Below are 27,653 nucleotides of genomic sequence, written 5' to 3' on the forward strand. Positions count from 1 at the left end.
GTATATGTCAATTAATGATTTTTTATCTGCCCCCCAGTCACAGCCTGCTACAGCCCGTAGTAAATTAATAACCTTTTTGCACTTTGTTGCCAAATGTTCAATGTGTGCTTTCCATGTATACTTGTGATCTAAATATAGGCCCAGGTACTTGAACTCATTCACCCTCTCCATCGGTTGATCATAAAGTGTTAACTTCTCAATGTCTATCTTACGCTTGTTTGTAAAGATCATGTAACATGACTTGCTGGTTGACATTTTGAACCCCCATTCATACGACCACTTTTCCACTTTTTCTATTGCTTTCCTGATATTCCTGAAGACATGTGACACATTTTTTCCCCTCATCCATATGGCCCCATCATCTGCGTATAGCGCTGATTCGATGCATCCATCTAACTTTGTAAAAATATCATTGATCATTACATTAAACAGAACAGGGCTGATTGCACTTCCCTGGGGAATACCATTTTCAATTTTATAATCTTTAGAAACTTCTGTTCCAACCTTGACATTAAATTTCCTGCCTGTTAAGAAGTCCATAACCCAGTTATATAATCTCCCTCCAATACCCATTCTACTTAGTTTGATAAGCAACCCATCCCTCCACATGGAGTCATATGCTTTTTCTATATCAAAATATACAATTATCATTAACTCTTTCATTTTCATTGTCTTTTCTACTTCATTACTAACTCTAACTAGAGCATCCATTGTGGATCGTCCTTTCCTAAATCCACTCTGAGAATTATTAAATAGCCCTCTCTGTTCCAGCACATATGACAGCCTCATAACAATTATCTTCTCCATCCATTTACATAAGTGAGACGTCAAGGCTATGGGTCTATAGTTACTAGGATTATTAGGATTCTTCCCTGGTTTATTAAATGGCAATATTATTGCTCTTTTCCAGCCACTGGGCAGAGTTCCCTCCCTCCATATTTTATTAAACAGTCTCAATACCATTTTTAAAGATTCCTCTGGTAGCTGCCGGAACATGGCATAACATAACTGGTCCTGTCCTGGTGCTGTATACCCTGTACCTTGTAAGGCTATTTTAAGTTCTGGACTTGTTAGGTCCATATTCAACGTTGACATGTCATCTTCTTTCTTCTCTCTCACTTTCTCATTTTCTCTGCATATGCGGTCTTTCTGCTGCCTGTGTAATTCACCAATGTGCTCCCCATTATGAACTGCAGCAAATGCTGTACCTAATACATCAGCCTTCTCTTTGTCTGACACTGCCATTTTCTCCCCATCTACTAGTGCTGGTATTAAAGCTGACTTCCTTTTCCCACTCATTCGCTTGAGCATAGACCATACATCCCCCAGCTTGACCCCTCTGCCTATGGTGGCACAAAAATCTCTCCATGTACTCTTTTTAGTGTATTTAATGATCCTACGAGCCACTGCCTTTTTCCTTTGATAATCTATAATATTCTCTTGTGATAAATTTTTCTTCAGTGCTCTGAATGCTTTGTTTCGTTCTTTAATTGCTCTGCTGCATTCCTCGTTCCACCACGGTACCACTTTCTTCCTGCCCTTTGTAGTTCTTTTTGGTATGCTCAGGTTTGCTGCATTTAGAATATGTTCTGTAATCTGATCCGTGCACTCCTCTATGTCTCCTTCTAGTGTAATCAAATGTACTGACTCTTTACAGCATATCTTACATTTTTCCCAGTCTGCCTTAACAAAGCACCACCTGGTGAACGTATTCCCTTCCTGAAGGCATACACTTGTATTTACAATAGTTAGCACAGGGAAGTGATCACTTCCTACGGTTGAATTATTCTTAACATACCACTCACACGCATTCACCAGTCTATCTGACACCATTGTCAGATCCAAACATGACATCGTACCCCTGTTCACATCCACTCTTGTACCTATTCCACTGTTAAGACATACTAAAGACCTTTCATCCATCATTTCTTCCACTACATCCCCATTGTTATCCGTGTGAGTACTACCCCATAAACTGCTGTGTGCATTGAAGTCTCCACACCATATTTCTCTCTTAGCTACGATCCCTGCCAATTCCTTGAAGCTTTCAACAGTTAAGTTTCTACATGGATTATAAAAGTTAATTAACTTAATGTTTCCTTCTTCTCTTGGGCTATACATTTCTGCTACAGTACATTCAATATCCTCAGGGGAGGGAATCTCTCTATAGGCCAGTCCATCTTTGAAAAAAGTAGCACACCCTCCTCCATGTTGGTTATTTCTATCATGTCTTATGGAACTGAACCCTGGAATTATAAAATCTAGCTGGGGCTGTAGCCAAGTTTCCTGTACACACATAATATCTGGAACTGTATCTAAATCATGTATGAACTTTTTAAATTCTTGTCCGTTTGCTATAAGACTTCTTGCATTCCACTGAAGTATGTGTAGAACCATCATCAATATATTAACCCTCCACATGTGTATTTCCTGCAGCTTCATTTTCCTTTAGTAGTGCATGTATCTGGTCTGCTTTCACATCTTTCATATCCAGAAATGTTTCTGCTGCTTCCACAATGGCCTTGATCCTGTCACTTTTCCTTTTCAGTTGTGTCGTAACATTAATGGTGTGGCAGATGAAGACCACAAAGTTCACTTTGTTCACCACTAGTGTTTCATCATTAACTTTACATTTGTGCGTGCAGACATTTTGGGCCATCACTGGGGTTTGTGTTTTGTCCTGATTATCTGTTGTTTTACTGTCCCTCTGAGCTACATGTCTTTGTGTCATTCCACTAAATCTTTCATCATTTGTTCCTGTCCCCCTGACTTTCTTCAGTGCTTCTGCATATTAAACTTTTTCAGTTATTTTAATTCTCTGGGCCTCTCTGGCTTCCCTCTGCACTACACATCCTCCATAGGCAGCACTGTGCTCTCCTCCACAGTTACAACATTGTATCTTGGAATCTTTGTCACATTTTCCATACTCATGTGGCCCTCCACATCTTGCACACCTTAGTTTACCTTTGCACTGTTGCGCTGTGTGTCCCATTCTCTGGCAGGCATAACACCTGAGTGGCTTTGGTATATATTCCCTCACTGGGTAATTCACATATCCCATCTGTACTGCATTTGGTACATCTTTTTCAAACTGAAGTACTACTGACGGGGTTTCCTTCAGTGTGCCATCCCTTTTACTTTTGAGCCTCGTGGCCTCAGTCACTTTTCCTCCTTTTATCTCTTTTTTCACATCTTCCATTGTCATGCTTAGTGGGACTCCTGAGATAACTCCTCTCACGCTTGCCATTGCTCCAGGTATATGAGCCTTCATCCTTTCTCCTTTAAGTGTTGACATTCTAAGTATTTTTTCTTGTTGTTGTTTACTGGTTGCATGTATCAGCACTCGTTTGTTGTTTTCTTCAATCTCAAAGCGCGTCTACAAACCTGCACTGTGAGGACGGAACCACGTGACCTCCCCTGTGAGGACGGAACCACGTGACCTCCCCTGTGCACTCCGATTCGGGTTTTATCGCCATCTGCTGGACGAATAATTGCACTGCAACAACAAACGGAGAGGAGGGGAAACGTGTTCTAGCCATAATATGGTTTATACCCATTACAGGACTGTCTCAGAAAATTAGAATATTGTGATAAAGTCCTTTATTTTCTGTAATGCAAAAATGGCGAACATTCTGGATTCATTACAAATCAACTGAAATATTGCAAGCCTTTTATTATTTTAATATAGCTGATCATGGTTTACAGCTTAAGAAAACTCAAATATCCTATCTCAAAAAATTTGAATATTCTGGGAATCTTAATCTTAAACTGTAAGCCATAATCAGCAATATTAAAATAATAAAAGGCTTGCAATATTTCAGTTGATTTGTAATGAATCCAGAATGTATGACATTTTTGTTTTTTTAATTGCATTACAGAAAATAAAGAACTTTATCACAATATTCTAATTTTCTGAGACAGTCCTGTATACCCAGTACTCGAGTTGAGGGGGGATGAGGGGGGATGGACCCCCTGAAATAAAATCGGTCAAAATCATCCCCCCTGTAAAACTGCCATCCCCCCTTTCCATCCCTTATGTCATTTTATCAATGAATGTGGTATAACTGCTATTTCAACATTTACAGGGTTTTGTGAATGAGTAAAATACTGTGGGAGAGAGCACGGACACATGCCATGACACAATATGATTTATTTTTTTTGGATGAGTGTACTCTGTAATGCAGTCAGTCATCGAATTGATGTTGTTTCCATGGATATCGTCCCAATCTAACAAAGTCTCACAGTCACACTCACATGTCAACAGCCCTACTTGAGTTTCTAAATGTTGATGATGATGTGACATGGGTCTTTGGTTTTTTAATTTAGAAAAACATTTTATGTGTTGCCAATTATGGGTTTTATGGCTCGTTGGTTTAGTAGTATGATTCTTGCTTAGGGTGCGAGAGGTCCCGGGTTCAATTCCCGGACGAGCTCCAGTGACTTATGTAAATTGTAGTTTTCTCCTCCAAGTAGCAAAACTCATAGGACTTCAACCAGGCAAGTGCTGTTGCAGAAAGTCCCACCCAGTTCTTCAACCGGTCTATCAAGGTATTATGGTCAGATGCAGCACTCTGAGACCACGATAGAAATGTTGCCACTATCCGTTTTGGATCGGTATGTCATGACGGACTTTAACTAGAACTGTCTCAGTGCTGGGATGTGGAAACGTGACTGCAGAACATCAAATTTTATTTAATGTTAGGAGGTTATACACACGTTGCAAAAGCAGCTTTTTCTATGATTTTACTAAGAAAGGGGAGGTTTTATACGGGCCTATAGCTGTTCATAAGTGACCTCTCTAGACTGGAACAGAGGAACAATACCTGAAAGCTGGGACTTATTGAAAATGTCTGAAAGCCCTGAGGCCATACAATGTGCAACACTCTTAAAAAACCCTGTTGCCAGAGTATCAAGGCAGCAAGTGGTGGAATTCAGGTGGTGTATGATGTCGGCCAGGTTCCTATGAGTAATTCGAGGGAATTGTGTCCAGGTTTCTCTCATTGGACACAGAGGTGGAATATATCCTGTGTCTACCATTGAAACACTGACTGACTGTCTGATTTTCTCAACTTTGTCACAGAAATTAGTCTACTCGGTAATGCAGTCAGTCATCGAATTGATGTTGTTTCCATGAAGATCGTCCCAATCTAACACAGTCTCACAGTCACACACACATGTCAACAGCCCTACTTGAGTTTCTAAATGTTGATGATGATGTGACATGGGTCTTTGGTTTTTGAATTTATAAAAAAATTGTATGTGTTGCCAGTCATAGGTTTTATGGCTCGTTGGTCTAGTAGTATGATTCTCGCTTTGGGTGCGAGAGGTCCTGGGTTCAATTCCCGGACGAGCCCCAGTGACTCATGTAAATTGTAGTTTTCTCCTCCAAGTAGCAAAACTCATAGGACTTCAACCAGGCAAGTGCTGTTGCAGAAAGTCCCACCCAGTTCTTCAACCGGTCTATCAAGGTATTATGGTCAAATGCAGCACTCTGAGTCCACGATAGAAATGTTGCCACTATCCGTTTTGGAGCGGATGTCATGACGGACTTTAACTAGAACTGTCTCAGTGCTGGGATGTGGAAACGTGACTGCAGAACATCAAAACAGGTATTTAATGTTAGGAGGTTATACACACGTTGCAAAAGCAGCTTTTTCTATGATTTTACTAAGAAAGGGGAGGTTTTATACGGGCCTATAGCTGTTCATAAGTGACCTCTCTAAACAGAGGAACAATACCTGAAAGCTGAGACTTATTCAAAATGTCTGAAAGCCCTGAGGCCATACAATGTGCAACACTCTTAAAAAACCCTGTTGCCAGAGTATCAAGGCAGCAAGTGATGGAATTCAGGTGGTGTATGATGTCGGCCAGGTTCCTATGAGTAATTAGAGGGAATTGTGTCCAGGTTTCTCTCATTGGACACAGAGGTGGAATATATCCTGTGTCTACCATTGAAACACTGACTGACTGTCTGATTTTCTCAACTTTGTCACAGAAATGAGTCTACTCGGTAATGCAGTCAGTCATCGAATTGATGTTGTTTCCATGAAGATCGTCCCAATCTAACACAGTCTCACAGTCACACACACATGTCAACAGCCCTACTTGAGTTTCTAAATGTTGATGATGATGTGACATGGGTCTTTGGTTTTTGAATTTAGAAAAAAATTTTATGTGTTGCCAGTCATAGGTTTTATGGCTCGTTGGTCTAGTAGTATGATTCTCGCTTTGGGTGCGAGAGGTCCCGGGTTCAATTCCCGGACGAGCCCCAGTTACTCATGTAAATTGTAGTTTTCTCCTCCAAGTAGCAAATCTCATAGGACTTCAACCAGGCAAGTGCTGTTGCAGAAAGTCCCACCCAGTTCTTCAACCGGTCTATCAAGGTATTATGGTCAAATGCAGCACTCTGAGTCCACGATAGAAATGTTGCCACTATCCATTTTGGAGCGGATGTCATGACGGACTTTAACTAGAACTGTCTCAGTGCTGGGATGTAGAAACGTGACTGCAGAACATCAAAACAGGTATTTAATGTTAGGAGGTTATACACACGTTGCAAAAGCAGCTCTTTCTATGATTTTACTAAGAAAGGGGAGGTTTTATACGGGCCTATAGCTGTTCATAAGTGACCTCTCTAAACAGAGGAACAATACCTGAAAGCTGAGACTTATTCAAAATGTCTGAAAGCCCTGAGGCCATACAATGTGCAACACTCTTAAAAAACCCTGTTGCCAGAGTATCAAGGCAGCAAGTGGTGGAATTCAGGTGGTGTATGATGTCAGCCAGGTTCCTATGAGTAATTAGAGGGAATTGTGTCCAGGTTTCTCTCATTGGACACAGATGTGGAATATATCCTGTGTCTACCATTGAAACACTGACTGACTGTCTGATTTTCTCAACTTTGTCGCAGAAATGAGTGTACTCTGTAATGCAGTCAGTCATCGAATTGATGTTGTTTCCATGGATATCGTCCCAATGTAACACAGTCTCACAGTCACACACACATGTCAACAGCCCTAATTGAATTTCTAAATGTTGATGATGATGTGACATGGGTCTTTGGTTTTTTAATTTAGAAAAACATTTTATGTTTTGCCAGTTATGGGTTTCGTGGCTCATTGGATGAACGGCTGGAGCGGAAAAATGAATCATACCATGAGGCTTATATTGACAGGGACGAAAACGGAGGGAATTATATCTATAATTTCAGTTTGTTTTAGTTAGTTTTCTAAACAAGCAATATAGTTTCAGTTAGTTATTGTTTTTGCCTTTTAATTTCCGTTTTTATTTAGTTCAGTTAACGAAATAGTTTTTTCAATTTTAGTTTTTGTTATTTCGTTCGTTTTCGTGAAGGATAATAACTCTGCTCTGTAATGCAGTCAGTCATCGAATTGATGTTGTTTCCATGGAGATCGTCCCAATCTAACACAGTCTCACAGTCACACTCACATGTCAACAGCCCTACTTGAATTTCTAAATGTTGATGATGATGTGACATGGGTCTTTGGTTTTTTAATTTAGAAAACCATTTTATGTGTTGCCAGTTATGGGTTTCGTGGCTCGTTGGTCTAGTGGTATGATTCTCGCTTAGGGTGCGAGAGGTCCCGGGTTCAATTCCCGGACGAGCCCCAGTAAATTGTAGTTTTCTCCTCCAAGTAGCAAAACTCATAGGACTTCAACCAGGCAAGTGCTGTTGCAGAAAGTCCCACCCAGTTCTTCAACTGGTCTATCAAGGTATTATGGTCAAATGCAGCACTCTGAGTCCACGATAGAAATGTTGCCACTATCCGTTTTGGAGCGCATGTCATGACGGACTTTAACTAGAATTGTCTCAGTGCTGGGATGTAGAAACGTGACTGCAGAACATCAAAACAGGTATTTAATGTTAGGAGGTTATACACACGTTGCAAAAGCAGCTTTTTCTATGATTTTACTAAGAAAGGGGAGGTTTTATACGGGCCTATAGCTGTTCATAAGTGACCTCTCTAAACAGAGGAACAATACCTGAAAGCTGAGACTTATTCAAAATGTCTGAAAGCCCTGAGGCCATACAATGTGCAACACTCTTAAAAAACCCTGTTGCCAGAGTATCAAGGCAGCAAGTGGTGGAATTCAGGTGGTGTATGATGTCGGCCAGGTTCCTATGAGTAATTAGAGGGAATTGTGTCCAGGTTTCTCTCATTGGACACAGAGGTGGAATATATCCTGTGTCTACCATTGAAACACTGACTGACTGTCTGATTTTCTCAACTTTGTCACAGAAATTAGTCTACTCGGTAATGCAGTCAGTCATCGAAATGATGTTGTTTCCATGAAGATCGTCCCAATCTAACACAGTCTCACAGTCACACACACATGTCAACAGCCCTACTTGAGTTTCTAAATGTTGATGATGATGTGACTTGGGTCTTTGGTTCTTGAATTTAGAAAAAAATTGTATGTGTTGCCAGTCATAGGTTTTATGGCTCGTTGGTCTAGTAGTATGATTCTCGCTTTGGGTGCGAGAGGTCCCGGGTTCAATTCCCGGACGAGCCCCAGTGACTTATGTAAATTGTAGTTTTCTCCTCCAAGTAGCAAAACTCATAGGACTTCAACCAGGCAAGTGCTGTTGCAGAAAGTCCCACCCAGTTCTTCAACCGGTCTATCAAGGTATTATGGTCAAATGCAGCACTCTGAGTCCACGATAGAAATGTTGCCACTATCCGTTTTGGAGCGGATGTCATGACGGACTTTAACTAGAACTGTCTCAGTGCTGGGATGTGGAAACGTGACTGCAGAACATCAAAACAAGTATTTAATGTTAGGAGGTTATACACACGTTGCAAAAGCAGCTTTTTCTATGATTTTACTAAGAAAGGGGAGGTTTTATACGGGCCTATAGCTGTTCATAAGTGACCTCTCTAAACAGAGGAACAATACCTGAAAGCTGAGACTTATTCAAAATGTCTGAAAGCCCTGAGGCCATACAATGTGCAACACTCTTAAAAAACCCTGTTGCCAGAGTATCAAGGCAGCAAGTGGTGGAATTCAGGTGGTGTATGATGTCGGCCAGGTTCCTATGAGTAATTCGAGGGAATTGTGTCCAGGTTTCTCTCATTGGACACAGAGGTGGAATATATCCTGTGTCTACCATTGAAACACTGACTGACTGTCTGATTTTCTCAACTTTGTCACAGAAATGAGTCTACTCGGTAATGCAGTCAGTCATCGAATTGATGTTGTTTCCATGAAGATCGTCCCAATCTAACACAGTCTCACAGTCACACACACATGTCAACAGCCCTACTTGAGTTTCTAAATGTTGATGATGATGTGACATGGGTCTTTGGTTTTTGAATTTATAAAAAAATTGTATGTGTTGCCAGTCATAGGTTTTATGGCTCGTTGGTCTAGTAGTATGATTCTCGCTTTGGGTGCGAGAGGTCCCGGGTTCAATTCCCGGACGAGCCCCAGTGACTTATGTAAATTGTAGTTTTCTCCTCCAAGTAGCAAAACTCATAGGACTTCAACCAGGCAAGTGCTGTTGCAGGAAGTCCCACCCAGTTCTTCAACTGGTCTATCAAGGTATTATGGTCAAATGCAGCACTCTGAGTCCACGATAGAAATGTTGCCACTATCCGTTTTGGAGCGGATGTCATGACGGACTTTAACTAGAACTGTCTCAGTGCTGGGATGTGGAAACGTGACTGCAGAACATCAAAACAGGTATTTAATGTTAGGAGGTTATACACACGTTGCAAAAGCAGCTTTTTCTATGATTTTACTAAGAAAGGGGAGGTTTTATACGGGCCTATAGCTGTTCATAAGTGACCTCTCTAAACAGAGGAACAATACCTGAAAGCTGAGACTTATTCAAAATGTCTGAAAGCCCTGAGGCCATACAATGTGCAACACTCTTAAAAAACCCTGTTGCCAGAGTATCAAGGCAGCAAGTGGTGGAATTCAGGTGGTGTATGATGTCGGCCAGGTTCCTATGAGTAATTAGAGGGAATTGTGTCCAGGTTTCTCTCATTGGACACAGAGGTGGAATATATCCTGTGTCTACCATTGAAACACTGACTGACTGTCTGATTTTCTCAACTTTGTCACAGAAATGAGTCTACTCGGTAATGCAGTCAGTCATCGAATTGATGTTGTTTCCATGAAGATCGTCCCAATCTAACACAGTCTCACAGTCACACACACATGTCAACAGCCCTACTTGAGTTTCTAAATGTTGATGATGATGTGACATGGGTCTTTGGTTTTTGAATTTATAAAAAAATTGTATGTGTTGCCAGTCATAGGTTTTATGGCTCGTTGGTCTAGTAGTATGATTCTCGCTTTGGGTGCGAGAGGTCCCGGGTTCAATTCCCGGACGAGCCCCAGTGACTTATGTAAATTGTAGTTTTCTCCTCCAAGTAGCAAAACTCATAGGACTTCAACCAGGCAAGTGCTGTTGCAGGAAGTCCCACCCAGTTCTTCAACCGGTCTATCAAGGTATTATGGTCAAATGCAGCACTCTGAGTCCACGATAGAAATGTTGCCACTATCCGTTTTGGAGCGGATGTCATGACGGACTTTAACTAGAACTGTCTCAGTGCTGGGATGTGGAAACGTGACTGCAGAACATCAAAACAGGTATTTAATGTTAGGAGGTTATACACACGTTGCAAAAGCAGCTTTTTCTATGATTTTACTAAGAAAGGGGAGGTTTTATACGGGCCTATAGCTGTTCATAAGTGACCTCTCTAAACAGAGGAACAATACCTGAAAGCTGAGACTTATTCAAAATGTCTGAAAGCCCTGAGGCCATACAATGTGCAACACTCTTAAAAAACCCTGTTGCCAGAGTATCAAGGCAGCAAGTGGTGGAATTCAGGTGGTGTATGATGTCAGCCAGGTTCCTATGAGTAATTAGAGGGAATTGTGTCCAGCTTTCTCTCATTGGACATAGAGTTGGAATATATCCTGTGTCTACCATTGAAACACTGACTGACTGTCTGATTTTCTCAACTTTGTCACAGAAATCAGTCTACTCGGTAATGCAGTCAGTCATCGAATTGATGTTGTTTCCATGGAGATCGTCCCAATGTAACACAGTCTAACAGACACACACACATGTCAACAGCCCTACTTGAGTTTCTAAATGTTGATGATGATCTGACATGGGTCTTTGGTTTTTGAATTTAGAAAAAAATTTTATGTGTTGCCAGTCATAGGTTTTATGGCTCGTTGGTCTAGTAGTATGATTCTCGCTTTGGGTGCGAGAGGTCCTGGGTTCAATTCCCGGACGAGCCCCAGTGACTTATGTAAATTGTAGTTTTCTCCTCCAAGTAGCAAAACTCATAGGACTTCAACCAGGCAAGTGCTGTTGCAGAAAGTCCCACCCAGTTCTTCAACCGGTCTATCAAGGTATTATTGTCAAATGCAGCACTCTGAGTCCACGATAGAAATGTTGCCACTATCCCTTTTGGAGCGGATGTCATGACGGACTTTAACTAGAACTGTCTCAGTGCTGGGATGTAGAAACGTGACTGCAGAACATCAAAACAGGTATTTAATGTTAGGAGGTTATACACACGTTGCAAAAGCAGCTTTTTCTATGATTTTACTAAGAAAGGGGAGGTTTTATACGGGCCTATAGCTGTTCATAAGTGACCTCTCTAAACAGAGGAACAATACCTGAAAGCTGAGACTTATTCAAAATGTCTGAAAGCCCTGAGGCCATACAATGTGCAACACTCTTAAAAAAACCCTGTTGCCAGAGTATCAAGGCAGCAAGTGGTGGAATTCAGGTGGTGTATGATGTCGGCCAGGTTCCTATGAGTAATTAGAGGGAATTGTGTCCAGCTTTCTCTCATTGGACACAGAGGTGGAATATATCCTGTGTCTACCATTGAAACACTGACTGACTGTCTGATTTTCTCAACTTTGTCACAGAAATTAGTCTACTCGGTAATGCAGTCAGTCATCGAATTGATGTTGTTTCCATGAAGATCGTCCCAATCTAACACAGTCTCACAGTCACACACACATGTCAACAGCCCTACTTGAGTTTCTAAATGTTGATGATGATGTGACATGGGTCTTTGGTTTTTGAATTTAGAAAAAAATTGTATGTGTTGCCAGTCATAGGTTTTATGGCTCGTTGGTCTAGTAGTATGATTCTCGCTTTGGGTGCGAGAGGTCCTGGGTTCAATTCCCGGACGAGCCCCAGTGACTTATGTAAATTGTAGTTTTCTCCTCCAAGTAGCAAAACTCATAGGACTTCAACCAGGCAAGTGCTGTTGCAGAAAGTCCCACCCAGTTCTTCAACCGGTCTGTCAAGGTATTATGGTCAAATGCAGCACTCTGAGTCCACGATAGAAATGTTGCCACTATCCGTTTTGGAGCGCATGTCATGACGGACTTTAACTAGAACTGTCTCAGTGCTGGGATGTGGAAACGTGACTGCAGAACATCAAAACAGGTATTTAATGTTAGGAGGTTATACACACGTTGCAAAAGCAGCTTTTTCTATGATTTTACTAAGAAAGGGGAGGTTTTATACGGGCCTATAGCTGTTCATAAGTGACCTCTCTAAACAGAGGAACAATACCTGAAAGCTGAGACTTATTCAAAATGTCTGAAAGCCCTGAGGCCATACAATGTGCAACACTCTTAAAAAACCCTGTTGCCAGAGTATCAAGGCAGCAAGTGGTGGAATTCAGGTGGTGTATGATGTCAGCCAGGTTCCTATGAGTAATTAGAGGGAATTGTGTCCAGGTTTCTCTCATTGGACACAGAGTTGGAATATATCCTGTGTCTACCATTGAAACACTGACTGACTGTCTGATTTTCTCAACTTTGTCACAGAAATCAGTCTACTCGGTAATGCAGTCAGTCATCAAATTGATGTTGTTTCCATGGAGATCGTCCCAATGTAACACAGTCTAACAGACACACACACATGTCAACAGCCCTACTTGAGTTTCTAAATGTTGATGATGATGTGACATGGGTCTTTGGTTTTTGAATTTAGAAAAAAATTGTATGTGTTGCCAGTCATAGGTTTTATGGCTCGTTGGTCTAGTAGTATGATTCTCGCTTTGGGTGCGAGAGGTCCTGGGTTCAATTCCCGGACGAGCCCCAGTGACTTATGTAAATTGTAGTTTTCTCCTCCAAGTAGCAAAACTCATAGGACTTCAACCAGGCAAGTGCTGTTGCAGAAAGTCCCACCCAGTTCTTCAACCGGTCTATCAAGGTATTATGGTCAAATGCAGCACTCTGAGTCCACGATAGAAATGTTGCCACTATCCGTTTTGGAGCGGATGTCATGACGGACTTTAACTAGAACTGTCTCAGTGCTGGGATGTGGAAACGTGACTGCAGAACATCGAAACAGGTATTTAATGTTAGGAGGTTATACACACGTTGCAAAAGCAGCTTTTTCTATGATTTTACTAAGAAAGGGGAGGTTTTATACGGGCCTATAGCTGTTCATAAGTGACCTCTCTAAACAGAGGAACAATATCTGAAAGCTGAGACTTATTCAAAATGTCTGAAAGCCCTGAGGCCATACAATGTGCAACACTCTTAAAAAACCCTGTTGCCAGAGTATCAAGGCAGCAAGTGGTGGAATTCAGGTGGTGTATGATGTCGGCCAGGTTCCTATGAGTAATTAGAGGGAATTGTGTCCAGGTTTCTCTCATTGGACACAGAGGTGGAATATATCCTGTGTCTACCATTGAAACACTGACTGACTGTCTGATTTTCTCAACTTTGTCACAGAAATTAGTCTACTCGGTAATGCAGTCAGTCATCGAATTGATCTTGTTTCCATGGAGATCGTCCCAATGTAACACAGTCTCACAGTCACACACACATGTCAACAGCCCTACTTGAGTTTCTAAATGTTGATGATGATGTGACATGGGTCTTTGGTTTTTGAATTTAGAAAAAAAATGTATGTGTTGCCAGTCATAGGTTTTATGGCTCGTTGGTCTAGTAGTATGATTCTCGCTTCGGGTGCGAGAGGTCCCGGGTTCAATTCCCGGACGAGCCCCAGTGACTTATGTAAATTGTAGTTTTCTCCTCCAAGTAGCAAAACTCATAGGACTTCAACCAGGCAAGTGCTGTTGCAGAAAGTCCCACCCAGTTCTTCAACCGGTCTATCAAGGTATTATGGTCAAATGCAGCACTCTGAGTCCACGATAGAAATGTTGCCACTATCCCTTTTGCAGCGGATGTCATGACGGACTTTAACTAGAACTGTCTCAGTGCTGGGATGTAGAAACGTGACTGCAGAACATCAAAACAGGTATTTAATGTTAGGAGGTTATACACACGTTGCAAAAGCAGCTTTTTCTATGATTTTACTAAGAAAGGGGAGGTTTTATACGGGCCTATAGCTGTTCATAAGTGACCTCTCTAAACAGAGGAACAATACCTGAAAGCTGAGACTTATTCAAAATGTCTGAAAGCCCTGAGGCCATACAATGTGCAACACTCTTAAAAAACCCTGTTGCCAGAGTATCAAGGCAGCAAGTGGTGGAATTCAGGTGGTGTATGATGTCAGCCAGGTTCCTATGAGTAATTAGAGGGAATTGTGTCCAGGTTTCTCTCATTGGACACAGAGGTGGAATATATCCTGTGTCTACCATTGAAACACTGACTGACTGTCTGATTTTCTCAACTTTGTCGCAGAAATGAGTGTACTCTGTAATGGAGTCAGTCATCGTATTGATGTTGTTTCCATGGATATCGTCCCAATGTAACACAGTCTCACAGTCACACACACATGTCAACAGCCCTAATTGAATTTCTAAATGTTGATGATGATGTGACATGGGTCTTTGGTTTTTTAATTTAGAAAAACATTTTATGTTTTGCCAGTTATGGGTTTCGTGGCTCATTGGATGAACGGCTGGAGCGGAAAAATGAATCATACCATGAGGCTTATATTGACAGGGACGAAAACGGAGGAAATTATATCTATAATTTCAGTTTGTTTTAGTTAGTTTTCTAAACAAGCAATATAGTTTCAGTTAGTTATTGTTTTTGCCTTTTAATTTCCGTTTTTATTTAGTTCAGTTAACGAAATAGTTTTTTCAATTTTAGTTTTTGTTATTTCGTTCATTTTCGTGAAGGATAATAACTCTGCTCTGTAATGCAGTCAGTCATCGAATTGATGTTGTTTCCATGGAGATCGTCCCAATCTTACACAGTCTCACAGTCACACACACATGTCAACAGCCCTACTTGAATTTCTAAATGTTGATGATGATGTGACATGGGTCTTTGGTTTTTTAATTTAGAAAACCATTTTATGTGTTGCCAGTTATGGGTTTCGTGGCTCGTTGGTCTAGTGGTATGATTCTCGCTTAGGGTGCGAGAGGTCCCGGGTTCAATTCCCGGACGAGCCCCAGTAAATTGTAGTTTTCTCCTCCAAGTAGCAAAACTCATAGGACTTCAGAAAGTCCTCCTCAGTTCTTCAACCGGTCTATCAAGGTATTATGTTCAACCATGTCAAATTCAGCACTGTGAGTCCACGATAGAATAGAAATGTTGCCACTATCCGTATTGGAGCGGATGTCATGACGGACTTTAACTAGAACTGTCTCAGTGCTGGGATGTGGAAACTTGACTGGAGAACATCAAAACAGTTATTTAATGTTAGGAGGTTATACACACGTTGCAAAAGCAGCCTTTTTTACTAAGAAAGGGGAGGTTTTATACGGGCCTATAGCTGTTCATAAGTGACCTCTCTAGACTGGCACAGAGGAACAATACCTGAAAGCTGGGACTTATTCAAAATGTCTGAAAGCCCTGAGGCCATACAATGTGCAACACTCTTAAAAAACCCTGTTGCCAGAGTATCAAGGCAGCAAGTGGTGGAATTCAGGTGGTGTATGATGTCAGCCAGGTTTCTATGAGTAATTAGAGAGAATTGTGTCCAGGTTTCTCTCATCAAAAGCAACATTTTCTATAATTTTACCAAGAAAGTGGATGTTTTATACGGGCCTATAGCTGTTCATAAGTGACCTCTCTAGACTGGCACAGAGGAACAATACCTGAAAGCTGAGACTTATTCAAAATGTCTGAAAGCCCTGAGGCCATACAATGTGCAACACTCTTAAAAAACCCTGTTGCCAGAGTATCAAGGCAGCAAGTGGTGGAATTCAGGTGGTGTATGATGTCAGCCAGGTTCCTATGAGTAATTAGAGAGAATTGTGTCCAGATTTCTCTCATTGGACACAGAGGTGGAATATATCCTGTGTCTACCATTGAAACACTGACTGACTGTCTGATTTTCTCAACTTTGTCGCAGAAATTAGTCTACTCGGTAATGCAGTCAGTCATCGAATTGATGTTTTTTCCATGGAGATCGTCCCAATCTAACACAGTCTCACAGTCACACTCACATGTCAACAGCCCTACTTGAGTTTCTAAATGTTGAAGATGATGTGACATGGGTCTTTGGTTTTTAATTTAGAAAAACATTTTATGTGTTGCCAGTTATGGGTTTTCTGGCTCGTTGGTCTAGTAGTATGATTCTCGCTTAGGGTGCGAGAGGTCCCGGGTTCAATTCCCGGACGAGCCCCAGTAAATTGTAGTTTTCCCCTCCAATAAGCAAAACTCATGGGAATTCAACCAGGCAAGTGCTGTGCCAGAAAGTCCCACCCAGTTCTTCAACCGGTCTATCAAGGTATTATGGTCAACCATGTCAAATGCAGCACTGTGAGACCACGATTGAAATGTTGCCACTATCCGTATTGGAGCGGATGTCATGACGGACTTCATCTAGAACTGTCTCAGTGCTAGGATGTGGAAACTTGACTGGAGAACATCAAAACAGTTATTTAATGTTAGGAGTTTGTACACATGTTGAAAAACAGCTTTTTCTATGATTTTACTAAGAAAGGGGAGGTTTTATACGGGCCTATAGGTGTTCATAAGTGACCTCTCTAGACTGGCACAGAGGAACAATACCTGAAAGCTGAGACTTATTGAAAATGTCTGAAAGCCCTGAGGCCATACAATGTGCAACACTCTTAAAAAACCCTGTTGCCAGAGTATCAAGGCAGCAAGTGGTGGAATTCAGGTGGTGTATGATGTCAGCCAGGTTCCTATGAGTAATTAGAGAGAATTGTGTCCAGATTTCTCTCATTGGACACAGAGGTGGAATATATCCTGTGTCTACCATTGAAACACTGACTGACTGTCTGATTTTCTCAACTTTGTCGCAGAAATTAGTCTACTCGGTAATGCAGTCAGTCATCGAATTGATGTTGTTTCCCTGGAGATCGTCCCAATCTAACACAGTCACACTCACATGTAAACAGCCCTACTTGAGTTTCTAAATGTTGATGATGTGACATGGGTCTTTGGTTTTTAATTTAGAAAAACATTTTATATGTTGCTAGTTACGGGTTTTCTGGCTCGTTGGTCTAGTAGTATGATTCTCGCTTAGGGTGCGAGAGGTCCCGGGTTCAATTCCCGGACGAGCCCCAGTAAATTGTAGTTTTCCCCTCCAATAAGCAAAACTCATAGGAATTCAACCAGGCAAGTGCTGTGCCAGAAAGTCCCACCCAGTTCTTCAACCGGTCTATCAAGGTATTATGGTCAACCATGTCAAATGCAACACTGTGAGACCACAATTGAAATGTTGCCACTATCCGTATTGGAGCAGATGTCATGACGGATTTATCTAGAACTGTCTCAGTGCTGGGATGTGGAAACTTGACTGGAGAACATCAAAACAGTTATTTAATGTTAGGAGTTTGTACACATGTTGAAAAACAGCTTTTTCTATGATTTTACTATGAAAGGGGAGGTTTTATACGGGCCTATAGGTGTTCATAAGTGACCTCTCTAGACTGGCACCGAGGAACAATACCTGAAAGCTGAGACTTATTGAAAATGTCTGAAAGCCCTGAGGCCATACAATGTGCAACACTCTTAAAAAACCCTGTTGCCAGAGTATCAAAATGCAGCAAGTGGTGGAATTCAGGTGGTGTATGATGTCAGCCAGGTTCCTATGAGTAATTAGAGAGAATTGTGTCCAGATTTCTCTCATTGGACACAGAGGTGGAATATATCCTGTGTCTACCATTGAAACACTGACTGACTGTCTGATTTTCTCAACTTTGTCGCAGAAATTATTCTACTCGGTAATGCAGTCAGTCATCGAATTGATGTTTTTTCCATGGAGATCGTCCCAATCTAACACAGTCTCACAGTCACACTCACATGTCAACAGCCCTACTTGAGTTTCTAAATGTTGAAGATGATGTGACATGGGTCTTTGGTTTTTAATTTAGAAAAACATTTTATGTGTTGCCAGTTATGGGTTTTCTGGCTCGTTGGTCTAGTAGTATGATTCTCGCTTAGGGTGCGAGAGGTCCCGGGTTCAATTCCCGGACGAGCCCCAGTAAATTGTAGTTTTCCCCTCCAATAAGCAAAACTCATGGGAATTCAACCAGGCAAGTGCTGTGCCAGAAAGTCCCACCCAGTTCTTCAACCGGTCTATCAAGGTATTATGGTCAACCATGTCAAAAGCAGCTTTGTGAGACCACGATTGAAATGTTGCCACTATTCGTATTGGAGCGGATGTCATGACGGATTTATCTAGAACTGTCTCAGTGCTGGGATGTGGAAACTTGACTGGAGAACATCAAAACAGTTATTTAATGTTAGGAGTTTGTACACATGTTGAAAAACAGCTATTTCTATGATTTTACTAAGAAAGGGGAGGTTTTATATGGGCCTATAGGTGTTCATAAGTGACCTCTCTAGACTGGCACCGAGGAACAATACCTGAAAGCTGAGACTTATTTAAAATGTCTAAAAGCCCTGAGGCCATACAATGTGCAACACTCTTAAAAAACCCTGTTGCCAGAGTATCAAGGCAGCAAGTGGTGGAATTCAGGTGGTGTATGATGTCAGCCAGGATCCTATGAGTAATTAGAGAGAATTGTGTCCAGATTTCTCTCATTGGACACAGAGGTGGAATATATCCTGTGTCTACCATTGAAACACTGACTGACTGTCTGATTTTCTCAACTTTGTCGCAGAAATTAGTCTACTCGGTAATGCAGTCAGTCATCGAATTGATGTTGTTTCCCTGGAGATCGTCCCAATCTAACACAGTCTCACAGTCACACTCACATGTAAACAGCCCTACTTGAGTTTCTAAATGTTGATGATGTGACATGGGTCTTTGGTTTTTAATTTAGAAAAACATTTCATGTGTTGCCAGTTATGGGTTTTCTGGCTCGTTGGTCTAGTAGTATGATTCTCGCTTAGGGTGCGAGAGGTCCCGGGTTCAATTCCCGGACGAGCCCCAGTAAATTGTAGTTTTCCCCTCCAATAAGCAAAACTCATGGGAATTCAACCAGGCAAGTGCTGTGCCAGAAAGTCCCACCCAGTTCTTCAACCGGTCTATCAAGGTATTATGGTCAACCATGTCAAATGCAGCACTGTGAGACCACGATTGAAATGTTGCCACTATCCGTATTGGAGCGGATGTCATGACGGACTTCATCTAGAACTGTCTCAGTGCTAGGATGTGGAAACTTGACTGGAGAACATCAAAACAGTTATTTAATGTTAAGAGTTTGTACACATTTTGAAAAACAGCTTTTTCTATGATTTTACTATGAAAGGGGAGGTTTTATACGGGCCTATAGGTGTTCATAAGTGACCTCTCTAGACTGGCACCGAGGAACAATACCTGAAAGCTGAGACTTATTGAAAATGTCTGAAAGCCCTGAGGCCATACAATGTGCAACACTCTTAAAAAACCCTGTTGCCAGAGTATCAAGGCAGCAAGTGGTGGAATTCAGGTGGTGTATGATGTCAGCCAGGTTCCTATGAGTAATTAGAGAGAATTGTGTCCAGATTTCTCTCATTGGACACAGAGGTGGAATATATCCTGTGTCTACCATTGAAACACTGACTGACTGTCTGATTTTCTCAACTTTGTCGCAGAAATTATTCTACTCGGTAATGCAGTCAGTCATCGAATTGATGTTTTTTCCATGGAGATCGTCCCAATCTAACACAGTCTCACAGTCACACTCACATGTCAACAGCCCTACTTGAGTTTCTAAATGTTGAAGATGATGTGACATGGGTCTTTGGTTTTTAATTTAGAAAAACATTTTATGTGTTGCCAGTTATGGGTTTTCTGGCTCGTTGGTCTAGTAGTATGATTCTCGCTTAGGGTGCGAGAGGTCCCGGGTTCAATTCCCGGACGAGCCCCAGTAAATTGTAGTTTTCCCCTCCAATAAGCAAAACTCATGGGAATTCAACCAGGCAAGTGCTGTGCCAGAAAGTCCCACCCAGTTCTTCAACCGGTCTATCAAGGTATTATGGTCAACCATGTCAAATGCAGCACTGTGAGACCACGATTGAAATGTTGCCACTATCCGTATTGGAGCGGATGTCATGACAGATTTATCTAGAACTGTCTCAGTGCTAGGATGTGGAAACTTGACTGGAGAACATCAAAACAGTTATTTAATGTTAGGAGTTTGTACACATGTTGAAAAACAGCTTTTTCTATGATTTTACTAAGAAAGGGGAGGTTTTATACGGGCCTATAGGTGTTCATAAGTGACCTCTCTAGACTGGCACAGAGGAACAATACCTGAAAGCTGAGACTTATTGAAAATGTCTGAAAGCCCTGAGGCCATACAATGTGCAACACTCTTAAAAAACCCTGTTGCCAGAGTATCAAGGCAGCAAGTGGTGGAATTCAGGTGGTGTATGATGTCAGCCAGGTTCCTATGAGTAATTAGAGAGAATTGTGTCCAGATTTCTCTCATTGGACAAAGAGGTGGAATATATCCTGTGTCTACCATTGAAACACTGACTGACTGTCTGATTTTTTCAACTTTGTCGCAGAAATTAGTCTACTCGGTAATGCAGTCAGTCATCGAATTGATGTTGTTTCCCTGGAGATCGTCCCAATCTAACACAGTCTCACAGTCACACTCACATGTAAACAGCCCTACTTGAGTTTCTAAATGTTGATGATGTGACATGGGTCTTTGGTTTTTAATTTAGAAAAACATTTCATGTGTTGCCAGTTATGGGTTTTCTGGCTCGTTGGTCTAGTAGTATGATTCTCGCTTAGGGTGCGAGAGGTCCCGGGTTCAATTCCCGGACGAGCCCCAGTAAATTGTAGTTTTCCCCTCCAATAAGCAAAACTCATGGGAATTCAACCAGGCAAGTGCTGTGCCAGAAAGTCCCACCCAGTTCTTCAACCGGTCTATCAAGGTATTATGGTCAACCATGTCAAATGCAGCACTGTGAGACCACGATTGAAATGTTGCCACTATCCGTATTGGAGCGGATGTCATGACGGACTTCATCTAGAACTGTCTCAGTGCTAGGATGTGGAAACTTGACTGGAGAACATCAAAACAGTTATTTAATGTTAAGAGTTTGTACACATTTTGAAAAACTGCTTTTTCTATGATTTTACTATGAAAGGGGAGGTTTTATACGGGCCTATAGGTGTTCATAAGTGACCTCTCTAGACTGGCACCGAGGAACAATACCTGAAAGCTGAGACTTATTGAAAATGTCTGAAAGCCCTGAGGCCATACAATGTGCAACACTCTTAAAAAACCCTGTTGCCAGAGTATCAAGGCAGCAAGTGGTGGAATTCAGGTGGTGTATGATGTCAGCCAGGTTCCTATGAGTAATTAGAGAGAATTGTGTCCAGATTTCTCTCATTGGACACAGAGGTGGAATATATCCTGTGTCTACCATTGAAACACTGACTGACTGTCTGATTTTCTCAACTTTGTCGCAGAAATTATTCTACTCGGTAATGCAGTCAGTCATCGAATTGATGTTTTTTCCATGGAGATCGTCCCAATCTAACACAGTCTCACAGTCACACTCACATGTCAACAGCCCTACTTGAGTTTCTAAATGTTGAAGATGATGTGACATGGGTCTTTGGTTTTTAATTTAGAAAAACATTTTATGTGTTGCCAGTTATGGGTTTTCTGGCTCGTTGGTCTAGTAGTATGATTCTCGCTTAGGGTGCGAGAGGTCCCGGGTTCAATTCCCGGACGAGCCCCAGTAAATTGTAGTTTTCCCCTCCAATAAGCAAAACTCATGGGAATTCAACCAGGCAAGTGCTGTGCCAGAAAGTCCCACCCAGTTCTTCAACCGGTCTATCAAGGTATTATGGTCAACCATGTCAAAAGCAGCTTTGTGAGACCACGATTGAAATGTTGCCACTATTCGTATTGGAGCGGATGTCATGACGGATTTATCTAGAACTGTCTCAGTGCTGGGATGTGGAAACTTGACTGGAGAACATCAAAACAGTTATTTAATGTTAAGAGTTTGTACACATGTTGAAAAACAGCTATTTCTATGATTTTACTAAGAAAGGGGAGGTTTTATATGGGCCTATAGGTGTTCATAAGTGACCTCTCTAGACTGGCACCGAGGAACAATACCTGAAAGCTGAGACTTATTTAAAATGTCTAAAAGCCCTGAGGCCATACAATGTGCAACACTCTTAAAAAACCCTGTTGCCAGAGTATCAAGGCAGCAAGTGGTGGAATTCAGGTGGTGTATGGTGTCAGCCAGGATCCTATGAGTAATTAGAGAGAATTGTGTCCAGATTTCTCTCATTGGACACAGAGGTGGAATATATCCTGTGTCTACCATTGAAACACTGACTGACTGTCTGATTTTCTCAACTTTGTCGCAGAAATTAGTCTACTCGGTAATGCAGTCAGTCATCGAATTGATGTTGTTTCCCTGGAGATCGTCCCAATCTAACACAGTCTCACAGTCACACTCACATGTAAACAGCCCTACTTGAGTTTCTAAATGTTGATGATGTGACATGGGTCTTTGGTTTTTAATTTAGAAAAACATTTCATGTGTTGCCAGTTATGGGTTTTCTGGCTCGTTGGTCTAGTAGTATGATTCTCGCTTAGGGTGCGAGAGGTCCCGGGTTCAATTCCCGGACGAGCCCCAGTAAATTGTAGTTTTCCCCTCCAATAAGCAAAACTCATGGGAATTCAACCAGGCAAGTGCTGTGCCAGAAAGTCCCACCCAGTTCTTCAACCGGTCTATCAAGGTATTATGGTCAACCATGTCAAATGCAGCACTGTGAGACCACGATTGAAATGTTGCCACTATCCGTATTGGAGCGGATGTCATGACGGACTTCATCTAGAACTGTCTCAGTGCTAGGATGTGGAAACTTGACTGGAGAACATCAAAACAGTTATTTAATGTTAAGAGTTTGTACACATTTTGAAAAACAGCTTTTTCTATGATTTTACTATGAAAGGGGAGGTTTTATACGGGCCTATAGGTGTTCATAAGTGACCTCTCTAGACTGGCACCGAGGAACAATACCTGAAAGCTGAGACTTATTGAAAATGTCTGAAAGCCCTGAGGCCATACAATGTGCAACACTCTTAAAAAACCCTGTTGCCAGAGTATCAAGGCAGCAAGTGGTGGAATTCAGGTGGTGTATGATGTCAGCCAGGTTCCTATGAGTAATTAGAGAGAATTGTGTCCAGATTTCTCTCATTGGACACAGAGGTGGAATATATCCTGTGTCTACCATTGAAACACTGACTGACTGTCTGATTTTCTCAACTTTGTCGCAGAAATGAGTCTACTCGGTAATGCAGTCAGTCATCGAATTGATGTTGTTTCCATGAAGATCGTCCCAATCTAACACAGTCTCACAGTCACACACACATGTCAACAGCCCTACTTGAGTTTCTAAATGTTGATGATGTGACATGGGTCTTTGGTTTTTAATTTAGAAAAACATTTCATGTGTTGCCAGTTATGGGTTTTCTGGCTCGTTGGTCTAGTAGTATGATTCTCGCTTAGGGTGCGAGAGGTCCCGGGTTCAATTCCCGGACGAGCCCCAGTAAATTGTAGTTTTCCCCTCCAATAAGCAAAACTCATGGGAATTCAACCAGGCAAGTGCTGTGCCAGAAAGTCCCACCCAGTTCTTCAACCGGTCTATCAAGGTATTATGGTCAACCATGTCAAATGCAGCACTGTGAGACCACGATTGAAATGTTGCCACTATCCGTATTGGAGCGGATGTCATGACGGATTTATCTAGAACTGTCTCAGTGCTAGGATGTGGAAACTTGACTGGAGAACATCAAAACAGTTATTTAATGTTAGGAGTTTGTACACATGTTGAAAAACAGCTTTTTCTTTAATTTACTAAGAAAGGGGAGGTTTTATACGGGCCTATAGGTGTTCATAAGTGACCTCTCTAGACTGGCACAGAGGAACAATACCTGAAAGCTGAGACTTATTGAAAATGTCTGAAAGCCCTGAGGCCATACAATGTGCAACACTCTTAAAAAACCCTGTTGCCAGAGTATCAAGGCAGCAAGTGGTGGAATTCAGGTGGTGTATGATGTCAGCCAGGTTCCTATGAGTAATTAGAGAGAATTGTGTCCAGATTTCTCTCATTGGACACAGAGGTGGAATATATCCTGTGTCTACCATTGAAACACTGACTGACTGTCTGATTTTCTCAACTTTGTCGCAGAAATTAGTCTACTCGGTAATGCAGTCAGTCATCGAATTGATGTCGTTTCCCTGGAGATCGTCCCAATCTAACACAGTCTCACAGTCACACTCACATGTAAACAGCCCTACTTGAGTTTCTAAATGTTGATGATGTGACATGGGTCTTTGGTTTTTAATTTAGAAAAACATTTCATGTGTTGCCAGTTATGGGTTTTCTGGCTCGTTGGTCTAGTAGTATGATTCTCGCTTAGGGTGCGAGAGGTCCCGGGTTCAATTCCCGGACGAGCCCCAGTAAATTGTAGTTTTCCCCTCCAATAAGCAAAACTCATAGGAATTCAACCAGGCAAGTGCTGTGCCAGAAAGTCCCACCCAGTTCTTCAACCGGTCTATCAAGATATTATGGTCAACCATGTCAAATGCAGCACTGTGAGACCACAATTGAAATGTTGCCACTATCCGTATTGGAGCGGATGTCATGACGGACTTCATCTAGAACTGTCTCAGTGCTAGGATGTGGAAACTTGACTGGAGAACATCAAAACAGTTATTTAATGTTAGGAGTTTGTACACATGTTGAAAAACAGCTTTTTCTATGATTTTACTAAGAAAGGGGAGGTTTTATACGGGCCTATAGGTGTTCATAAGTGACCTCTCTAGACTGGCACCGAGGAACAATACCTGAAAGCTGAGACTTATTGAAAATGTCTGAAAGCCCTGAGGCCATACAATGTGCAACACTCTTAAAAAACCCTGTTGCCAGAGTATCAAGGCAGCAAGTGGTGGAATTCAGGTGGTGTATGATGTCAGCCAGGTTCCTATGAGTAATTAGAGAGAATTGTGTCCAGATTTCTCTCATTGGACACAGAGGTGGAATATATCCTGTGTCTACCATTGAAACACTGACTGACTGTCTGATTTTCTCAACTTTGTTGCAGAAATTAGTCTACTCGGTAATGCAGTCAGTCATCGAATTGATGTTTTTTCCATGGAGATCGTCCCAATCAAACACAGTCTCACAGTCACACTCACATGTCAACAGCCCTACTTGAGTTTCTAAATGTTGATGATGATGTGACATGGGTCTTTGGTTTTTAATTTAGAAAAACATTTTATGTGTTGCCAGTTATGGGTTTTCTGGCTCGTTGGTCTAGTAGTATGATTCTCGCTTAGGGTGCGAGAGGTCCCGGGTTCAATTCCCGGACGAGCCCCAGTAAATTGTAGTTTTCCCCTCCAATAAGCAAAACTCATAGGAATTCAACCATGCAAGTGCTGTGCCAGAAAGTCCCACCCAGTTCTTCAACCGGTCTATCAAGGTATTATGGTCAACCATGTCAAATGCAGGACTGTGAGACCACGATTGAAATGTTGCCACTATCCGTATTGGAGCGGATGTCATGACGGACTTCATCTAGAACTGTCTCAGTGCTAGGATGTGGAAACTTGACTGGAGAACATCAAAACAGTTATTTAATGTTAGGAGTTTGTACACATGTTGAAAAACAGCTTTTTCTATGATTTTACTAAGAAAGGGGAGGTTTTATACGGGCCTATAGGTGTTCATAAGTGACCTCTCTAGACTGGCACCGAGGAACAATACCTGAAAGCTGAGACTTATTGAAAATGTCTGAAAGCCCTGAGGCCATACAATGTGCAACACTCTTAAAAAACCCTGTTGCCAGAGTATCAAGGCAGCAAGTGGTGGAATTCAGGTGGTGTATGATGTCAGCCAGGTTCCTATGAGTAATTAGAGAGAATTGTGTCCAGATTTCTCTCATTGGACACAGAGGTGGAATATATCCTGTGTCTACCATTGAAACACTGACTGACTGTCTGATTTTCTCAACTTTGTCGCAGAAATGAGTCTACTCGGTAATGCAGTCAGTCATCGAATTGATGTTGTTTCCATGAAGATCGTCCCAATCTAACACAGTCTCACAGTCACACACACATGTCAACAGCCCTACTTGAGTTTCTAAATGTTGATGATGTGACATGGGTCTTTGGTTTTTAATTTAGAAAAACATTTCATGTGTTGCCAGTTATGGGTTTTCTGGCTCGTTGGTCTAGTAGTATGATTCTCGCTTAGGGTGCGAGAGGTCCCGGGTTCAATTCCCGGACGAGCCCCAGTAAATTGTAGTTTTCCCCTCCAATAAGCAAAACTCATGGGAATTCAACCAGGCAAGTGCTGTGCCAGAAAGTCCCACCCAGTTCTTCAACCGGTCTATCAAGGTATTATGGTCAACCATGTCAAATGCAGCACTGTGAGACCACGATTGAAATGTTGCCACTATCCGTATTGGAGCGGATGTCATGACGGATTTATCTAGAACTGTCTCAGTGCTAGGATGTGGAAACTTGACTGGAGAACATCAAAACAGTTATTTAATGTTAGGAGTTTGTACACATGTTGAAAAACAGCTTTTTCTTTAATTTACTAAGAAAGGGGAGGTTTTATACGGGCCTATAGGTGTTCATAAGTGACCTCTCTAGACTGGCACAGAGGAACAATACCTGAAAGCTGAGACTTATTGAAAATGTCTGAAAGCCCTGAGGCCATACAATGTGCAACACTCTTAAAAAACCCTGTTGCCAGAGTATCAAGGCAGCAAGTGGTGGAATTCAGGTGGTGTATGATGTCAGCCAGGTTCCTATGAGTAATTAGAGAGAATTGTGTCCAGATTTCTCTCATTGGACACAGAGGTGGAATATATCCTGTGTCTACCATTGAAACACTGACTGACTGTCTGATTTTCTCAACTTTGTCGCAGAAATTAGTCTACTCGGTAATGCAGTCAGTCATCGAATTGATGTTGTTTCCCTGGAGATCGTCCCAATCTAACACAGTCTCACAGTCACACTCACATGTAAACAGCCCTACTTGAGTTTCTAAATGTTGATGATGTGACATGGGTCTTTGGTTTTTAATTTAGAAAAACATTTCATGTGTTGCCAGTTATGGGTTTTCTGGCTCGTTGGTCTAGTAGTATGATTCTCGCTTAGGGTGCGAGAGGTCCCGGGTTCAATTCCCGGACGAGCCCCAGTAAATTGTAGTTTTCCCCTCCAATAAGCAAAACTCATGGGAATTCAACCAGGCAAGTGCTGTGCCAGAAAGTCCCACCCAGTTCTTCAACCGGTCT

The 27,653-nt window shown here is 41.8% G+C and overlaps 24 non-coding genes across 24 annotated transcripts; all 24 read left to right on the forward strand.

Annotated features, from left to right (window-relative positions):
* Positions 1–5,282: 5,282 nt before the first annotated feature.
* trnap-ugg (transfer RNA proline (anticodon UGG)) lies at positions 5,283–5,354 on the forward strand. Its single transcript has one exon. It is a non-coding gene; the product is annotated as a tRNA-Pro (tRNA).
* An 843-nt stretch (positions 5,355–6,197) lies between these two features.
* trnap-ugg (transfer RNA proline (anticodon UGG)) lies at positions 6,198–6,269 on the forward strand. The gene has a single exon. It is a non-coding gene; the product is annotated as a tRNA-Pro (tRNA).
* Positions 6,270–7,557: 1,288 nt separating this feature from the next.
* On the forward strand, positions 7,558–7,629 carry trnap-agg (transfer RNA proline (anticodon AGG)). The gene has a single exon. It is a non-coding gene; the product is annotated as a tRNA-Pro (tRNA).
* Positions 7,630–8,463: 834 nt separating this feature from the next.
* Positions 8,464–8,535, forward strand: trnap-ugg (transfer RNA proline (anticodon UGG)). The gene has a single exon. It is a non-coding gene; the product is annotated as a tRNA-Pro (tRNA).
* Positions 8,536–9,378: 843 nt separating this feature from the next.
* On the forward strand, positions 9,379–9,450 carry trnap-ugg (transfer RNA proline (anticodon UGG)). Its single transcript has one exon. It is a non-coding gene; the product is annotated as a tRNA-Pro (tRNA).
* An 843-nt stretch (positions 9,451–10,293) lies between these two features.
* Positions 10,294–10,365, forward strand: trnap-ugg (transfer RNA proline (anticodon UGG)). Its single transcript has one exon. It is a non-coding gene; the product is annotated as a tRNA-Pro (tRNA).
* An 843-nt stretch (positions 10,366–11,208) lies between these two features.
* On the forward strand, positions 11,209–11,280 carry trnap-ugg (transfer RNA proline (anticodon UGG)). The gene has a single exon. It is a non-coding gene; the product is annotated as a tRNA-Pro (tRNA).
* Positions 11,281–12,124: 844 nt separating this feature from the next.
* trnap-ugg (transfer RNA proline (anticodon UGG)) lies at positions 12,125–12,196 on the forward strand. The gene has a single exon. It is a non-coding gene; the product is annotated as a tRNA-Pro (tRNA).
* An 843-nt stretch (positions 12,197–13,039) lies between these two features.
* trnap-ugg (transfer RNA proline (anticodon UGG)) lies at positions 13,040–13,111 on the forward strand. The gene has a single exon. It is a non-coding gene; the product is annotated as a tRNA-Pro (tRNA).
* Positions 13,112–13,954: 843 nt separating this feature from the next.
* On the forward strand, positions 13,955–14,026 carry trnap-cgg (transfer RNA proline (anticodon CGG)). Its single transcript has one exon. It is a non-coding gene; the product is annotated as a tRNA-Pro (tRNA).
* A 1,288-nt stretch (positions 14,027–15,314) lies between these two features.
* On the forward strand, positions 15,315–15,386 carry trnap-agg (transfer RNA proline (anticodon AGG)). Its single transcript has one exon. It is a non-coding gene; the product is annotated as a tRNA-Pro (tRNA).
* A 1,106-nt stretch (positions 15,387–16,492) lies between these two features.
* Positions 16,493–16,564, forward strand: trnap-agg (transfer RNA proline (anticodon AGG)). Its single transcript has one exon. It is a non-coding gene; the product is annotated as a tRNA-Pro (tRNA).
* An 836-nt stretch (positions 16,565–17,400) lies between these two features.
* Positions 17,401–17,472, forward strand: trnap-agg (transfer RNA proline (anticodon AGG)). The gene has a single exon. It is a non-coding gene; the product is annotated as a tRNA-Pro (tRNA).
* Positions 17,473–18,320: 848 nt separating this feature from the next.
* trnap-agg (transfer RNA proline (anticodon AGG)) lies at positions 18,321–18,392 on the forward strand. The gene has a single exon. It is a non-coding gene; the product is annotated as a tRNA-Pro (tRNA).
* An 843-nt stretch (positions 18,393–19,235) lies between these two features.
* trnap-agg (transfer RNA proline (anticodon AGG)) lies at positions 19,236–19,307 on the forward strand. The gene has a single exon. It is a non-coding gene; the product is annotated as a tRNA-Pro (tRNA).
* An 847-nt stretch (positions 19,308–20,154) lies between these two features.
* Positions 20,155–20,226, forward strand: trnap-agg (transfer RNA proline (anticodon AGG)). Its single transcript has one exon. It is a non-coding gene; the product is annotated as a tRNA-Pro (tRNA).
* Positions 20,227–21,069: 843 nt separating this feature from the next.
* On the forward strand, positions 21,070–21,141 carry trnap-agg (transfer RNA proline (anticodon AGG)). The gene has a single exon. It is a non-coding gene; the product is annotated as a tRNA-Pro (tRNA).
* Positions 21,142–21,988: 847 nt separating this feature from the next.
* Positions 21,989–22,060, forward strand: trnap-agg (transfer RNA proline (anticodon AGG)). Its single transcript has one exon. It is a non-coding gene; the product is annotated as a tRNA-Pro (tRNA).
* An 843-nt stretch (positions 22,061–22,903) lies between these two features.
* trnap-agg (transfer RNA proline (anticodon AGG)) lies at positions 22,904–22,975 on the forward strand. Its single transcript has one exon. It is a non-coding gene; the product is annotated as a tRNA-Pro (tRNA).
* An 844-nt stretch (positions 22,976–23,819) lies between these two features.
* Positions 23,820–23,891, forward strand: trnap-agg (transfer RNA proline (anticodon AGG)). Its single transcript has one exon. It is a non-coding gene; the product is annotated as a tRNA-Pro (tRNA).
* An 842-nt stretch (positions 23,892–24,733) lies between these two features.
* trnap-agg (transfer RNA proline (anticodon AGG)) lies at positions 24,734–24,805 on the forward strand. Its single transcript has one exon. It is a non-coding gene; the product is annotated as a tRNA-Pro (tRNA).
* Positions 24,806–25,652: 847 nt separating this feature from the next.
* On the forward strand, positions 25,653–25,724 carry trnap-agg (transfer RNA proline (anticodon AGG)). Its single transcript has one exon. It is a non-coding gene; the product is annotated as a tRNA-Pro (tRNA).
* Positions 25,725–26,568: 844 nt separating this feature from the next.
* trnap-agg (transfer RNA proline (anticodon AGG)) lies at positions 26,569–26,640 on the forward strand. The gene has a single exon. It is a non-coding gene; the product is annotated as a tRNA-Pro (tRNA).
* An 842-nt stretch (positions 26,641–27,482) lies between these two features.
* trnap-agg (transfer RNA proline (anticodon AGG)) lies at positions 27,483–27,554 on the forward strand. Its single transcript has one exon. It is a non-coding gene; the product is annotated as a tRNA-Pro (tRNA).
* Positions 27,555–27,653: the final 99 nt, after the last annotated feature.

Source organism: Cololabis saira, chromosome 4, assembly GCF_033807715.1.
Source record: "Cololabis saira isolate AMF1-May2022 chromosome 4, fColSai1.1, whole genome shotgun sequence".
Taxonomy (NCBI): domain Eukaryota; kingdom Metazoa; phylum Chordata; class Actinopteri; order Beloniformes; family Belonidae; genus Cololabis; species Cololabis saira.